This window comes from Excalfactoria chinensis, chromosome 6, assembly GCF_039878825.1.
Source record: "Excalfactoria chinensis isolate bCotChi1 chromosome 6, bCotChi1.hap2, whole genome shotgun sequence".
Lineage (NCBI taxonomy): Eukaryota > Metazoa > Chordata > Aves > Galliformes > Phasianidae > Excalfactoria > Excalfactoria chinensis.
The window spans coordinates 1,029,526-1,045,256 of record NC_092830.1 but is presented as its reverse complement, the minus strand read 5'-3'; the positions used below and the strand labels follow the sequence as shown (position 1 = coordinate 1,045,256).

Here is a 15,731-nt window from a genome sequence, read left to right as displayed (position 1 = left end):
CTGAAAATCATACCAGAAGTCTCACGTAGCCTTAGAAACTCCTGTTGTCTTTGCTGCTGCTTTGCATTTCCTTTATTATTCATACACTTTATGTGTCTGTGAGGACAGAAAAGCGGAGCTCAGGTGAGAACTGAAATTCTCAGTCTTTTGGCTAGTGTAACCTCTTACATGATTCTCTCCCCTTTCTTCTATCTTTTCTCCGCCTATCAGTTACACCCTTTCTTGCTTTAACTGAAGCAGTGGGAATGGAACAGTCTGAAATGACTTCTGCTAGTGTTTATGTGAGCCAGGAACTTCTGGTGCTGGGTAGCAGCCATGTTTCTTTGGAGCACTGGGGTGAGCATTTACTTCCATAGCCATGGCTGGAGTTCCTTATCCACTTAGCCTGCTTCAGGAACTGACCTTCTGTGGGGGAATGCAAGTATTTGCTATTTAGATCTGTAACTCTGAAAATACATTAGAATCTTGGTTTATTAGATATGCCTCATACGTTATTTGGACCTTCAGAGATCCTTGAGTGTTTGTGGCTATAGGACCATGCCTATGACTTTGTTAATGTCATAGCTTTTTTTTTTTTTTTCATGTTTGTGTAAAATTTAGGAAGATTTGCATCTAACTTATATAATTAAAAAGTCAGGTACTAAATTCAGTCTGCATCGTGCTGAAAAATTAATTCCAGAGAGTCCTCTCTAATAATAGGGGAATACTTGCATGATTAGATAGCTTCAGGCACAGAGGAAAAACCCTTTAATTAGCTTGGAGAAGATAAGTTGCCGTGCCTGAGTCATTGCAAGGAACTTTGACTATTTGTCTTTGGCTGCAGGTGCCACTAATGCTGAAAAACAATTGTGGTGGAAAACCTTCAGAAAGCATTTTGCCTCAAAAAGAAAACATATTCCCTAACTGAAGTGTTTTTTGGTAGTTTTAGTATTCAATTATCTCAACACGCAATTGAATGACAAAATGGCCTTTCTTAGCAGTGATGGTTAATATGACTTCTGTGTAGCTGCGCTCAGAAGAGATGGCCTAGTTCTTTGTGTTTCTTGGTTGGTAACAATGCAAACTGGTGGTTTTGGGTACAGCATTGGCCATTGAGTGTGGCTTCTGCAGTTGTTTTGCTTCAATGTTTGCTTCCCACTAATGTTATTTCATACCGAATATCCTATCACCACCTCAGTGGCGTTCTTTGATCCTTGCAGTCTTTTAAAAGTTGGATTCTGCTTAAGGAATCCAAACAGATAGGCGTCTTTATAGTGTGGGCTTTTGTTTTTTCCTTTAAAAACAGTGCAAGCAAGGTAGGAATACTCATCAATTCAAAACTTCCTGTCAAGTTTTTACACACTGCTGAGAACATAAATCAGGTGGAAATGTATAATTCAGAAATCATTGCCACTTAAAGGAATATATATCGTTTATATGGGCCAGAAATGAAAAGCTCTGAAGGAAAGATGCTGCCTTTGGGAAGGCTTGATTAGATACATGGGGTTGCAGTACAATGTGTTTTGCAAGATCAGTGTGTATAACAATGAGTTTTACACGTACCTTCAGTCAACCTTAAAGCAGACTCAATCTTTAACTTTCTTTAAGTATTCTGGTAGTGCAGACGTGATGCTAATCCTGTTTTTCTCTCTGCCTTCTTATCCTACTTATTTATTTAATGGTACAGTAAAAGACAGTGATAGCTGTATTTATTGTGTGTTACCCTTATGCATATCACAGTTTATATTTTGACTGCATGCCCTTTGAATACAGAAAGATAAACAGCGGCCAGTGAGAAGAGCAAAGAAGAAAGACAATAGAGTGACTGATTTTAAGACACTCTTACATCCAGTCCTTAGAAGGGAGTCCATGGAAAATAGAAGAGCTTCGCAGACACTCCTTTCCTGGAATGCACTGCTGATAGACCAGCTTTTGTGCCACGGGCAGAGTACACAGGTCCAAACAGCATTTTGGCCACTGGTCCTGTGTGTGAGCATTGGCAGCAGTGAAAGCTGCCAGTATTTCTTTTGCCAACTCCTGACCTTTTGGTGGGCTGTGTAGATTCAGTGCATACTTGTCCTTTGTGGTACTGCCTAATCTCTCACCTGACCGATGTCTGAGCATCAACAGAGTTAATAGTGGTCTGAGCAAGGCAATGAGAAACAGGAATAGTTTTCTCAGGTGATTCTTAGCAATCTCTGGGAAGTGTCTTTGCTCCCAGCCAGGGCTCTGCAAATTTTACATAAAATTTTACATAAAAGCACCGTGCATCATGCAAACATGTGACAGAACATTGGTATTACAGGGCAGTTCTCCCTACACTTGGTAGAAGCATCCTGGGGTCATCTCTGTACCTTCAGGTCTTGGCAGGTCTGACTTTGAGCACAGCATAACTGGTTTTCAAAGGATGATTGTTTAGCCTCCTCTATTTCATACCCAGTGAAGGGATGAATCTTATTTACTGCCTCAAGAACTGGCTGTTTCGTGTGGGGATGGAAATATTCATGGAGTTCAGAAAAAGACTTATTCGCTGCTGCTCCTTTAACAGCACTGATTTCTTCTATCCAAGCAATAGGATATCTTCAGCAATGAAAGGGAAGCCATATGAAGTAGCTTAGATGATGTAAAAGATAATTTCTTTTCTGATTTTTCTCCTGTAATATGCAATGAAGAAAAAAACCCAAACAATTGTAAGATGTTGCACTTCTCCTCCTTTTTTAATCTCACCTTTTTAAGGCCCTCTTGAATAAAAACAGCGTTCACAAATCTGAAAACAACAGGGAATTTCTTGAGTTTTAGCCACAGTTATCTGAGTGCTTACACTTGCGTCATGCTTTAGAGTCACAATAATTTAGGTAGATAGTTCAGTAATAGTAAGTAGAAAACCACAACATTGCTCTGTACTCTGTTAAGCGATACTGACCTGGAGGGATTTGTTTTATTAATTCCTCTATTGTTTTGTTTCCTAAAAGCCTTTGAAATTGTTATTGTAGCTATAACTGAGGATAAGGAAAAGGCGGAGGTTCTGAATGCCTTCTTTACGTCTGTCTTTAAAGGTCAGACCAGTTATCCTCAGGGTACTCCTCTCTCTGACCTGGTAGTCTCGGCTGGGGAGCACGCTAGCGCCCCTGTGATTCTGGAAGAAACGGTCAGAGACTTACTATTCCAGCTGGACTGCCACAAGTCCATGGGGCCGGATGAGATCCACCCGAGAGTGCTGAGGGAACTGGCAGAGGTGGTAGCCGAGCCGCTTTCCATCATCTACCAGCTCTCCTTGTTGACTGGTGAGGTCCCAGAAGACTGGAGGCTTGCTGACGTGACTCCCATTTACAAGAAGGGTTGTAAGGAGGATCCAGGGAACTACAGGCCTGTTAGCCTGACCTCGGTTCCAGGGAAGGTTATGGAACAGATAGTCTTGAGGGAGATCACGCGGCATGTGCGGGATGACCGGGGGATCAGGCCTAGCCAGCATGGGTTCATGAAGGGCAGGTCCTGTTTGACCAACCTGATCTCCTTCTATGATCTAGTGACCCATCTGCTGGATGAGGGAAAGGCTGTTGATGTGGTCTACCTGGACTTCAGTAAAGCCTTCGACACTGTCTCCCATGCTATTCTCCTGCAGAAGCTGGCAGCCCGTGGCTTGGATGGGTACACTCTCGGCTGGGTAAGGAGCTGGCTGGAGGGCCGGGCTCAGAGAGTGGTGGTAAATGGAGTTAAATCCAGCTGGCGACCGGTCACAAGTGGTGTTCCCCAGGGGTCGGTGCTGGGGCCTGTCCTCTTCAACATCTTTATTGATGACCTCGATGGGGGCATTGAGTGCGCTCTCAGTAAGTTCGCAGATGACACTAAATTGGCTGGGAGTGTGGATCTGCCTGGGGGTAGCGAGGCCCTACAGAGGGATCTGGACAGGCTGGAGAGCTGGGCTGAAGCCAATGGAATGAGGTTTAACAAGGCCAAATGCCGAGTCCTGCACTTCGGCCACAACAACCCCAGGCAGCGCTATAGGCTTGGGGCGGAGTGGCTGGAGGACTGTGTGGAGGAAATGGACCTGGGGGTACTGATTGATGCACGGCTGAACATGAGCCGACAGTGTGCCCGGGTGGCCAAGAAGGCCAACGGCATCCTGGCTTGTATCAAGAATGGTGTGCTGAGCAGGACTAAGGAAGTCATCCTGCCCCTGTACTCGGCATTGGTGAGGCCTCACCTCGAGTACTGTGTCCAGTTTTGGGCACCTCAGCACAAGAAAGATATGGAGGTACTGGAGCAGGTCCAGAGAAGGGCAACGAGGCTCGTGAAGGGCTTGGAGAATCAGCCCTATGAGGAGAGGCTAAGGAAGCTGGGGCTGTTTAGCCTGAGGAAGAGGAGACTGAGGGGAGACCTTATTGCCGTCTTCCAGTACCTGAAAGGTTCTTACAGTGAGAGTGGGGCAGGTCTCTTCTCACTAGTGACAAGTGACAGGACGAGGGGAAATGGCCTCAAGTTGCGCCAGGGCAAGTTTAGGTTGGATATTAGGAAGAACTTCTTTACAGAAAGGGTGGTTAGGTACTGGAATGGGCTCCCCAGGGAGGTGGTTGAATCGCCATCCCTGGATGTGTTTAAGAGCCGTTTGGATGTGGTACTCAGGGATATGATTTAGCAGAGGTTGGTTTTTTTTTGTTTTTTTTTTTGGTTTTTTTTTGGTTTTTTTTTGGTTTTTTTTTTTTTTGTTTTTGTTTTTTTTTTTTTTTCTTTTTTTTTTTTTTTTTTTTTTTTTTTTCTTAGAGATGGGGTACTGGTTAGGCTGCGGTTGGACTTGATGATCTTCAAGGTCTTTTCCAACCTGGATAATTCTATGATTCTATGAATTCTATGATTCTAAAATAAATACCTTTTTCTCTAGATCCTACTTGTCAGAGCATGCAAAGTGTTAATTTCTTTTGCTGTTTTCCTCATCTGACTCCCCAGAGCCTTTGTGTTCCTTTTTTCCTATTATTTGTCTCTTGGGAAGGAGGGAGGATCTTCAAGGTTAGTAGGCAAGTCTGTGTTATCTGTTCCCACAACTTGTGCAGCATTAGCTTGGAAGAAAATGTTTATTTCACAGCAAAAAAAACCAGCCCAACAACTGAAATTCTAAGAATGATGCAACGCTTACTTGCATCTCATTGTCCCCAAATTGATAAGGAATCTTTTGTCTTGCTGTAAAGTGAAAAACTGCTTCAAGCTAAAAGCACATAGCGGAGTGGTGGCACTGTTCTGGAATCGGCAATGAACTGGTTTGTCATTGGTTTAGCTGAGGTTTTTCTTGTTCTTTTTTTGTTGTTGTTTGGTTGTTTTTTTTTCACCATGAAAGAAATCTCTTTCCTAAAGCATTTGAAGGAGAAGCCAGCCGAACGCAGTTGCTTTCAGTTGAATCTCATTCTGTACAGTCATTAAAATGGATGACTTTACCTTCTTACTTCTTCTGGAAAACAGCAGTGCAGATCTCCCCTGAATTTATCAAAACACGGCCATATCTGAAGCAAAGAAGTGAGAGTTGAAGGTCAGAGTGTCAGTTCTGCTGGAGTTAAGACATTTGTAAGAACTCCTTCTTATCAGCATTTAGACTCTCAATTAGGCAGGATGCTATGAAGAAAGCAAAAACTGCCCAAATTAGGCAGCATTTTCTTTGCTTAGATTCAGGGTTGTTTATTATAATAACAATAATAATAATTATTATTATTTTAACGTTTAAATCAGAGTACGTGAAAATAGATCAGACTTAGAAAGCAATGTTTTGAATGTTACATTAGGAAGGAGATTTAACTGTTACCTATATCTGATTCTGTTTCTTTTATCGTGAGGATTGAATCCGGCCAGCCCAAGGCTACACGTTTCTGTGGATGTTAGATGGGTAACCTGTACTCTGTTGTACATACAGGAGACTTTCAGTAGTCATTGAAAGACTGCTGGTAGCCTGAATGGGCTGAAACCTTTCTTCTGCTATAAACTCAAGTTACGGTCATCACCTCACTGATGTTTGAAGGGAATATTCAAAGAAAAATTCCTCAGCTGTAATGTGGGGTGTATGGGAAACTGTTAATCACAGCCTGAATTTCTGATTAACCATCTGAGGCAAGTGTAGTGTCAGCTGTGGGAGCACAGGTGGAGGTCATTCAGCTGTGCTCCCAGAAGGGGTGGAGCCTGACTCTACCTCTCCTAGATTTCATTGTGTCATGGTTTTGTGCTGTCAATATTCTACATCATGACATCATGTGAGGTATGAATCATTAACAGAGGGTATGTGGAAGTGTAACAGAGGGTATGTGGAAGTGTAACAGAGGGTATGTGGAAGTGTAACAGAGGGTATGTGGAAGTGTAGCAGAGGGTATGTGGAAGTGTAATAGAGGGTATGTGGAAGTGTAACAGAGGGTATGCGGAAATGTAACAGAGGGTATGCGGAAGTGTGGAAGGTTCATGCTCCAGATCTGTGGAATGGCAGCATCCCGAGTACTCAGCTCTTGGAGGAAACTACATATCCCAGGGGACGACGCGGCCGGAGACGAATCACCAGAGGAGGAGGACACATATATAATCTTGCTCCCAGGCTGCAACGTCCTTCTTTTCGCCCTGTCTATCGCTTTGGAGCGCTCCATCCCTGCCGTCTCCCTCTATCAGCAACGTTCCAGCCTGTCGCCTAGAGATCGCACTAGGCCCCCGGTTCTCGGGGACTCTTTTTCTCTCTTTCTTTTTCTCTGCCTTGTTTGATATAGTAGTTGTAGTTACATTGTATCATATTGTGTCTCGTATTTAGTAAAATAAGTTCTTTCCTTAGATTGCTGCCGTTGTTTTTGTTCATTTCCCCCCTTCTAGGGGCAGCAGCCTCTATCACGGGTAAATCTAGATAACCCGATTACAAATTGAAGGGCTGACCACCACTAAGGCAGCATCTCTTTCTGGAGGTTGCTCCTTTGTGAAGTTCTGGTGGCAAGCCTCAACATTCTTCATCTTGACTGAAGGCCTCAGAGTTGGTGAGTTTTTCCTCTAGATAATCTCTGGGTATCTATTTATAACTATTCTTGTACTATTCCAAGTTAGTGTTACTGTTCTTGTATTATTCCAACTGAACATGGGGGAAAGTTGGAGTTAGAGGGCTGAATTATCATCTGATGTTAGATTTATTCTATATGAAATGATAAATTCCTCAGCTTAATGGTTTAGGTTTCTGCTTCAGAGTTGGAGATCATGGCCCAGTTGTGAATGGGATTTGACTGATGGGTATAGGGTGCTTGTGCCTGAACTGAATTGCATCGAAAGGTCTTTCCTGTAGCTTAGTGTAGTTGATGTAGGAGTTGGATGAAGTATGGTGGATGTGTCCATTGGTTTTTGTTCGCAGGGCAAAGTATTAAAAAAATCCAAGATGTAAGTGACCAAATGATGCATTTCACCTGATCTTTATTAGTATGTTTTGAAGTATATATTTCTGTTACAGAGTACTCATAGTAACTTTACTAGTAGAGATGAAATTTGATCAGGGGAAAGTTTTGAAAGCTTGTTTTGGTAGCAGAATGAGGGGAAAACAAGGCACAGTGCAGGAAGAGTTGTTACCATTTTCACATGTGTTCTCTATGACATTATTTTTCAAGTTAGATTTGTATCAGAAAGCAATAGGATGATAGCAGAATTAGAGATGATTAGGTGAACTGCAGTGCCAGTTATGGAAAATGCAGAAATAGCTTCAGATGCAGTAAGCAGTTTGATTATATTAATGTGAAAGTTCCTGTTCATATGAATGGCTTCTTTATCTGCATAATCCATGACAACAGAGGAAGAAGTAATTATTTCCAAAAGTGTAATAGAAAGTTAAACGTTGAAACCTTATGATATCTAGGTATGTGCAGATATGTTTGATACATGTGTGTATTTGACTTACACATCTTACATGCTTGTTTATTTAATCTCAGCCTATTTATAAACAAAGTCGTGATGTTTCGGATTATAGGAGTGTAAGAGTAGCATAGTGTTCTTTCTCTCATCCCTCTGCTTTTTCACTGCAACTGCAGTTGGGAACAAGCAGATGTTCCTTAGATATTGAAATTCTCATATTTTGATCCTCATTTCCAAATCTGCTGAGCTGGATTCACGTATCTGCTTGTTTTGTGTGTGCAGGGCTGTTTAATTCGATCTGGGTTACTACAACATTAAATATTATCCATGTTGGAACGTATGAGAAATGGAACAAATAGAGTTATGACAGTGATACATAGGTGTATTTTTGAAATCATACACAAACGCAAGTAACCATCAATCTATTCGCGTAGCAGTTTGAAGATTTATTGAGCCCACTTACTGCAAGCCTTGAACGTGCTTGTGTTACCATGTGCATCTTTATCAGCGCTTTAGGAGCGTCTCAGGTGTGCTTGTTTCATTGGTGTTGTAGCCAAATAAGTTCAGTAAATACGTGCTTAGGTTTTTTCCCATCAGGTTGACGTCAAGGCTGTTACTTAAGAGGTAGAGGGTAGAAAATGTTCTGGTTATAAATCAAGCAGATTCTTCACCTGGAAAGCTTTGATTTATGAATATGAAATGAACTTCTGCAAAGTTGCTCTGATTTATCTTAAAAGTGGGAATTTTGGAGGGGAAAAAAAACAACACAAAAAACGGTATGCATGTTGTTGTCCAGTCAAGGTAAAACCCTGACATAGTATCAATCTACTGTGTTTTCTAGGAAGATGAGGACATGATTCAGCAAATACTTCTGGAGCAGCTGTTGTTCATCTGGCTGACAGAGGGACCAGGAAAAAAGGTAATTTCTTTTTTTCTTGTTAGAGGAAAGTGTGTTTTAAAGTCAGATGTGTTTTTTTTTTGTTTTTACCTTCTCTAGCTTAATAAAACACACACGCATCAAGACTTCATGGAGAACTGTTGGACAGGCAAAACAGATAAAGATTCAGTAGTGTAACTGGTACGCCGTAATACTAAAGAAAGATAGCGTGGTTTATTAAAGCGTGACGTTCCTGAGATGTATTTAAAAAAACAACCAAAAAAATATTTGTGCTATCTGGCCTAGATTTATTATTCTCCGTTGATTGTCTCGTTCTGTCGGAGCGCGTTTCTTGCAGTAAAGTAGTAGAGCTGTCACATCCCATCACGATGCGTCAGAGATCTGTCAGGCCAATGGCTTTTTAGGAAGTTTGCCTTTTCAGAGAAATAGCTGAGTGTTACAGGCAGAAGTTTGACATTTTCAAGATGGAAATCAGTCTTCTTTTATGCGGTGTTTCTCAAACAAAACTTGTGCTGTGATTGAGCAAGTAATGGTTTAATATGTTTGAGGGTGCTCTACCTGTGCTGAATACTTTGGGTAACAGACTTTACGTACTCTGTGATGAACATAAATTGCAGAAACAAGAGGCAGTTGAGGCAGATGGCAAATCACACCTTCATCTGCTGTTGTTCTGAACGTGAATGTAAAGATGGGAGCTTACCTTCTCTTCTGAAGTTACTTACAAACTAACATGTGAAAATGAAACATGTTGCAAACTACTAGTTTTCTCCTGTATCTACATAAAAAAGAAGCAAGAGCTGTTAAAAGCAGTTGCAAAGAGCAGAATAAATGATGGAACTGCCTGAATATATTGGAGGAAGGCTTTAATAAAGCATTCCTGAAACTGATGGGCGTTGTCCTTGAAAACTGATCTCAAAATGGTCAAATGCATTATACAATAATAAAACATCTTGTAAGAAGAGGAACTGTGTGCCAGCACAGGTAACTGGCAACTTGGTTAGTGTTTGGGTTTGGTAATAAATGCAAGCTGTAAATAAAGGTCGTTGTGGTTGAAAGGACTGTCTACAAACAGCAGAAGTCAGGGAAAAGCAGCAAGGAGCCATAAACAGGGAAGCACCAGTGGTGGGATGCTATGAGGGTTATGGTTATAAATGTTTGGTCTAGGTTGCTGCGTTGGGGAAGTGATTGGAAATATCTAGCAAAGCGATGGTCTTTCTCTGTTGTTAGTCACATTCATGGTAATAGTCCACATTAAAATTAATAGCTAAATGCTTTGATTCTTAGTTTTCCCCTCTCAGTAGACACAGCTGAGGAAGTTGCTTAGTAGCAGCTGTTAATTCTAGTGTTTTAAGAATGTTGGCTGAAGAACCAGCTCCCTATGTGTACCTATGTGTATATACCTAGTGGTGGCTTTCAACTCTCTTCTGTTCTTTTTTGGAGCAGTACCTTTGGCACAGAGGCACGGTATAACAACATAGTGTTAGAATGGTCAAGAACCATTCAGGGGAAAAAAATGGTGGAGAAAGCAATAGAATGTAACAGTGCAGAGGTCTGGTTTACTGTAATGAGTCATAGTTACAGGTGTGATTGAGTGAATGTTCTCCACTCATAAAACTAAAATATAGTTAATACAAATGTTGTGTTGAATTGAAAATGCCTCTGAAAATTAAAGTGTATTTAAATTTACATAAATAACCTTAACGTGATTATCCAAAAATGGACATTTTGGAAGAGACGGGCACAAGTGAGGTGCAATACACTGAGTTATTAAACTTCTGTTTTTAAATCCACTCCGAGTCAAGACAGTCATTTCACAAAATGCATTTCAATCACACCAGCTGTCAAGACCTGCTACCATACAGCTGTACTAATGTGATGTTGAGAAGCTTTGTTTTTTATCTGCATGCAGAACTCACAAAGCTGTAAGAGTTGTATTCAAATAGTTCAATATGGTTGTCCATTCCAATGGATTTGTATTTATTGGAGTGTATTATACTGTGGAAATATAGAGAATGTTGTTTTTCAAATGCCCTCAGAAGTCTTTTAGGTATGCCCTGTGCTGTCTTACCTGACGTCATTACTGTTGTAACAGTACCTCTTTAAATCACGCATTTTATCAGTGGAATGCATACTAATTTTCCATGCAAATGATCATTTGTCAGCCATGAAATAGTGGCACCATCTTGTTAATGAGTTTAGCAATGCATGAGATGGGTAATTAGAGGAGGAATGGTTTTGTACCTTTAAGTTCCTAACAATTAATAGGTCCACTTAGGACAACAGCGAAACTCCCTGCAGCGCTCATACCATCTTTAAGTAAGCTGATATCCAAGTTTGACTGATAATTTCTTGGCCCTGTAGTCAGTAATAAAAAGAAACTGGATAAAAACAGTTATTAGCTATTCCTGAGCTATAAAGCCACTCAGAGCAAAAAAAAAAATACATTCCTCAGTAGATGCCATTAACACAGATTGCCTTCAGCCCATTAAGCCTCATCACTGCGATGCTTTAAACAAGTGTTTGTTTCTAAGAGCTGGGGAGGCTGAAGAATTCAAAACCAGCTTAGTTTTAAGATTTCTGAGCCTTAATAAAATGATGCTTGGTCTTAATTTTATGTCTCCATTCATGCAGGAAATTAGCGCACTCACTCTTACTGCATAACTCTGTTTTTTTTTTTGAAGCTTTAGGCTCAATTTGGCAGACTCTATTGCTCAGATTAGTTCCTAAATGAATTACTTGTTTCTGAAGTATGACCGATAGCAACTTGGATAAAAGTACTTATCATGTGAACGAACATGTTTCTCATTTGCAGTAGTAATTATATGATGGTTGCTCTCGTCAAGATGCATATTTGCTCAGAAATTTAAAGCTAATAAGTTACTGAGTTTCTCTGTGTGATATATCATTACCTGTGGTCTTTTATTCTCTAATCATAAGCTGCAGATTTTATACTGTTTTGGTCTGGAACGGACCCGAACATCAATTTACCATTGTGCATCATCTCACTGAAAGTCTGGATGAAGACTGATGTTGTTATTGTCACGTCTGTTTTTTTAATGGTTCTTTAATTGTTATGGAATGATGTTTCCAAGTGAGGCCTTGGTAAAGCTAGGATGAGAGATGTTTTTGTGGCATTGCAGTCTCGGCGGGGATGTTGCAGAGTCACTGGTTGGTCCAGCCTGAATTCAGGTTGGGAGGAATCACTTTCAGCGTACAAATTGACTGGGAAGTAAGGCACAAAGTGGCTTGTCAAACTTGCAGTCGCTGTTCATTGTGCCTGTAAGCTCATGCTTTGAGACAGAATAAAACCTGTTGAAGTCTTACAGTTTGGTGCTGGTGGTTTGTCATTTTACAGTGTTGCTGAAGTGGTATCAGCAGTGTTAAGAATTGTGTATTCTGTGTGCCCACGTGATGCGTCAACTTCATCTGATGCTCAAGAAGGTGAACTCTGATGCTTTGTTGCTTGTGTGTGTAGTGCACTTGAGGTGCTCTCTAGTGCCATGCTTAGGTCCCAGTCATAGCATTTAAAGGGATATAGATAGGCCTCATTACTGTGATTTTCTCGAAGATGACTGAAGTGCTTCTAAACACAGAGTAAAATAGGGTCTAGATATACTAGGAGCTCAAATGTTTATCTTTCTGTGTACAACAGAACTATGGAAGGTGTCTAAGCACCTTTCCTCCTAATCCCCTTGACCTCCAAGCTGTGTCCTTGATTTCAGCCAACACAGCAACTTGATGAGAAAGTCCCTGTGTTTTCCTAGGGGCTTCATTTGTAGACTCGTAAGAAAGCTGAGGGTCCATGACAGAGTCTGTGCCATAAAACCTCTTCTCAAACTGCCGCCTCATAATTGTCAAGCTTAGAAGAAATTGCCATTAAGAGAATGTGTTTAATGTGTAGATAAATAAGTGCACAAAACTATTCCCCATCTGCTGTTCATTTTGATACTGAAACTAAAATAATGACGTTGTAAATTGATTTCAGCTTTTCCATTAGTAAACTAATTGGAATATTCTGCACATAGTTAATTTTAATTTCTTCTGAAACGTCTTTTGACGTTTATGGGTTGTTTGAGCGATTGTTTATGTGATGTGAAAATTAATATTTGCCACGTTTTGACATTGTGATCAGAAGTCTGTTTTCCAGTATGTCTGGGTGGCAGGAATGAAAAGGAAACAGAAGCGGCTGTGGCACAAAGACTGTATCAGCAGTGGGTGCTTTTGTCTGTGTGCTGATCCTGTGGTTGGCATGCCCTAATCTGCAATAACAAATAGAAGAAAAACACAGGATGGGCAGTTGTTTTGCCCATTTGGTTTGATGGGCATTGTTTAGCTAGGGGGTTTGGATTTTTCAGTGTCAGTGCTAGCCATCTGAATTTATTCACCTGAGCATGAGAGTTAAGTTTTCAGGGTGGCTCACCCCCTTCAGCATATTTCTTTAACTGTTAGAGTGTAATTAAGCTAAGTTGGAGGGTACTAATAGGTCCTAGTGAGAACACTTTGACGTCAGTGCCAGCTGGCATGAAGTGTACCATGGGTTCGTGTTGAATGGAGAGAAGAGTAGAACTGTTGGGCAGTGAACTGGCTGAGTAGCAGAAACCATTGCCTAGAAGCAGTGTATGAGGAGAGTGGCTGAAATAAATACCAACACTGCTTTCCTTTGAGGCTTGGTTGCCAGTGGGATGTAAGACGTGTGTTAGAGGTCTAAACAGGTAACCAGAAACACAATATGAGGAAAATGGATGGACCGCTTGCTGGATGAAGAGTTGTGATGGTTGTACTAAGAGAATGGTGGTCAACAGCTCAATATCCAAGTAGAGTGGTTATGAGTGGCATTCCTCGGGGACTGGTGCTGAGACCAGTCTTATTTAAAATCTCTGTGGGCAGCATGGACAGTGGAATCAAGTGCACCCACAGCAAGTTTGCAGACTATACCAAACTGAGTGGTGCAGTCAACACACTAGAGGGGAAAAGAGGCCATCTGGAGGGACCTGAACAGGCTTGAGAGGTGGGCTCATGCCAACCTCATGAAGTTCAGCAAAGCCCAGTGCTAGGTCCCGCACCTGGGTTGGTGCAACTCAAAGTGCAGATAAAGACTGGGCAGAGAATGGTTTAAGATGAGCCCTGAGGAGAAGGATTTGGGGATGTTAATTGATGAAAGATTCAACATAATGTGGCAATGTGCTCTTGCAGCCCAGAAAGCCAACTCTACCCTGGGTTGCATCAAGAGAAGCATGGCCAGCAGGTGGAGGATGGTAATTCTGCCCCTCTACTCTGCTCTCATGAGACCCCATCTGGAGTACTGTGTCCAGTTCTGGAGCCCCCAGTGCAAGGACATGGATTTGTTGGAGCAGGTCCAGAGGAGGGCCATGAAGATGATCAGAGGGCTGGATCACCTCCCCTATGGGGGTGGGCTGAGGGAGCTGGGGCTTTTCAGCCTGGAGAAAAAAGGCTCTGAGGACACCTTATAGTGGCCTTCCAAAGCCTGAAAGAGAAATACCGGAAAGCTGGGGAGTGACTTTTTGTAAGGGCAGGTAGCAACACATTGAGGGGAAATGGCTTTAAACTGGAGGTAGTAGATTTAGTCAAGATACTAGGAAGACGTTCTTTACTGTGAGGATGGTGAGACACTGGAATAGGTTGCAGAGCGTTGTGGTTGCTCCCTCCCTGGAGGTGTCCAAGACCAACTTGAATGAGACTGTGAGTAACCTGGTCTATAGGGAGGTGTCACTGCCTACGGTGGGAGAATGGAACAAGGTGATCTTAAAGGTTCCCTCCAACCCAAACCATGCTACGATTCTGTGATTAAGAATCTGGCAGGCAAACTGTGAGGTTGGCACAATTCCTTGTGAGTTCATTCCCAGGTACCTTCTTGAGGAACGAGCCTTGGAAGCTGTAATGAAGCTATTGATAGCTCTTTTATTTGTTTTTGTTCAGTGGAGCAGCACCTGTATGCCTTCATGGACTGTAAGCAGGCTGGCATCATATTTACCTTTAAGTTCCATCCTTGTGAAAGTAACTAGGCCTGGGCCTCAGTTAGTCTCAGTGATTGGAGGGTCACTTACTTTCAGAGTAAGCTTTCTAGTTGAGTTTTTCCTGTGTAATGAAACAGGCCTACCGATTGAATGCCATCAACTCTGTGCATTTCATATTCTCCAGTTTCTCAGTATCACTTGTTACGTTAAGGAAATAAACTAAAAGCAATACCTACATGACTTCTCTCTCTGAAATGATAACCAGATGTGCCTTTTATCACTGTTTATGACTAAAATGCTTTTTGTCTCAGATAAAATTAATTACTCACATTTCTGTGTTCATGTTGATAACAAAACCAGTTTTCTTCATGTTGTTGGAAAGCATACTGTGATAAACTAAAACATTTGGATCTTGTGGTGTATTTGTTCTATACCAGCTCATGGAAGACATGGATTTAAGCAGCAGATTTTGTTCTATCAGTTCAGGTACATTTCTACTCTTTGGACTGCAAATTGTGGATGTTTTCACATATTGTACTGACTTGCCGGCAAAAATCCGTAGGGTAGACCAATGGTTTGTTCTAGAAGAGCAGTGAAAGTTCAGCTAGGCAAGTATTACCATGGATGTATGGTCCAACATGTTTCTCTCCCTGCTCTGCCAGGGCATTTACTATCTGTTGCAAACAGGATGTTCTCCACAGCTATTACCAGCCTGTCAGAATTTTCCTTGATTTTTTTTCCCTCTGAAGTTTTTTTTTAAGGAAAAATGAGCATTGCCATTTTAATGGAGGTGAGGAATTTGCATCTAGGAGTTTTTTCCCAATGTTTTGTGACAACGTCTGTAGGTCATTATAGAGACAATTTCATTTAAAAACATTTTTTCTCAGCTGTATCTCGTTTTGTTTTTCTGAGCTGACAGATGATGAATGCTGTTTTTGTACTCCGTTTTGAACAATATGAATGGTAAAAACAAGTCAAGACTACTGGAATCTAGACTAGTCCAGCACTCTGGGCTGTTTCTCAGTAGCCATGGGATT

General features: G+C 41.5%; 1 protein-coding gene across 10 annotated transcripts in view; it reads left to right on the top strand.

Moving 5' to 3' along the window:
• PCDH15 (protocadherin related 15) overlaps positions 1-15,731 on the top strand; it is a 597,589-nt gene that overhangs the window by 131,506 nt on the left and 450,352 nt on the right. For all 10 annotated transcript variants that reach the window (XR_011904016.1, XM_072339847.1, XM_072339849.1 and 7 more), the window contains one exon: positions 8,663-8,740. The gene's annotated coding sequence lies outside the window, so the exon portion shown is untranslated. The remainder of the gene's footprint in view (positions 1-8,662; positions 8,741-15,731) is intronic.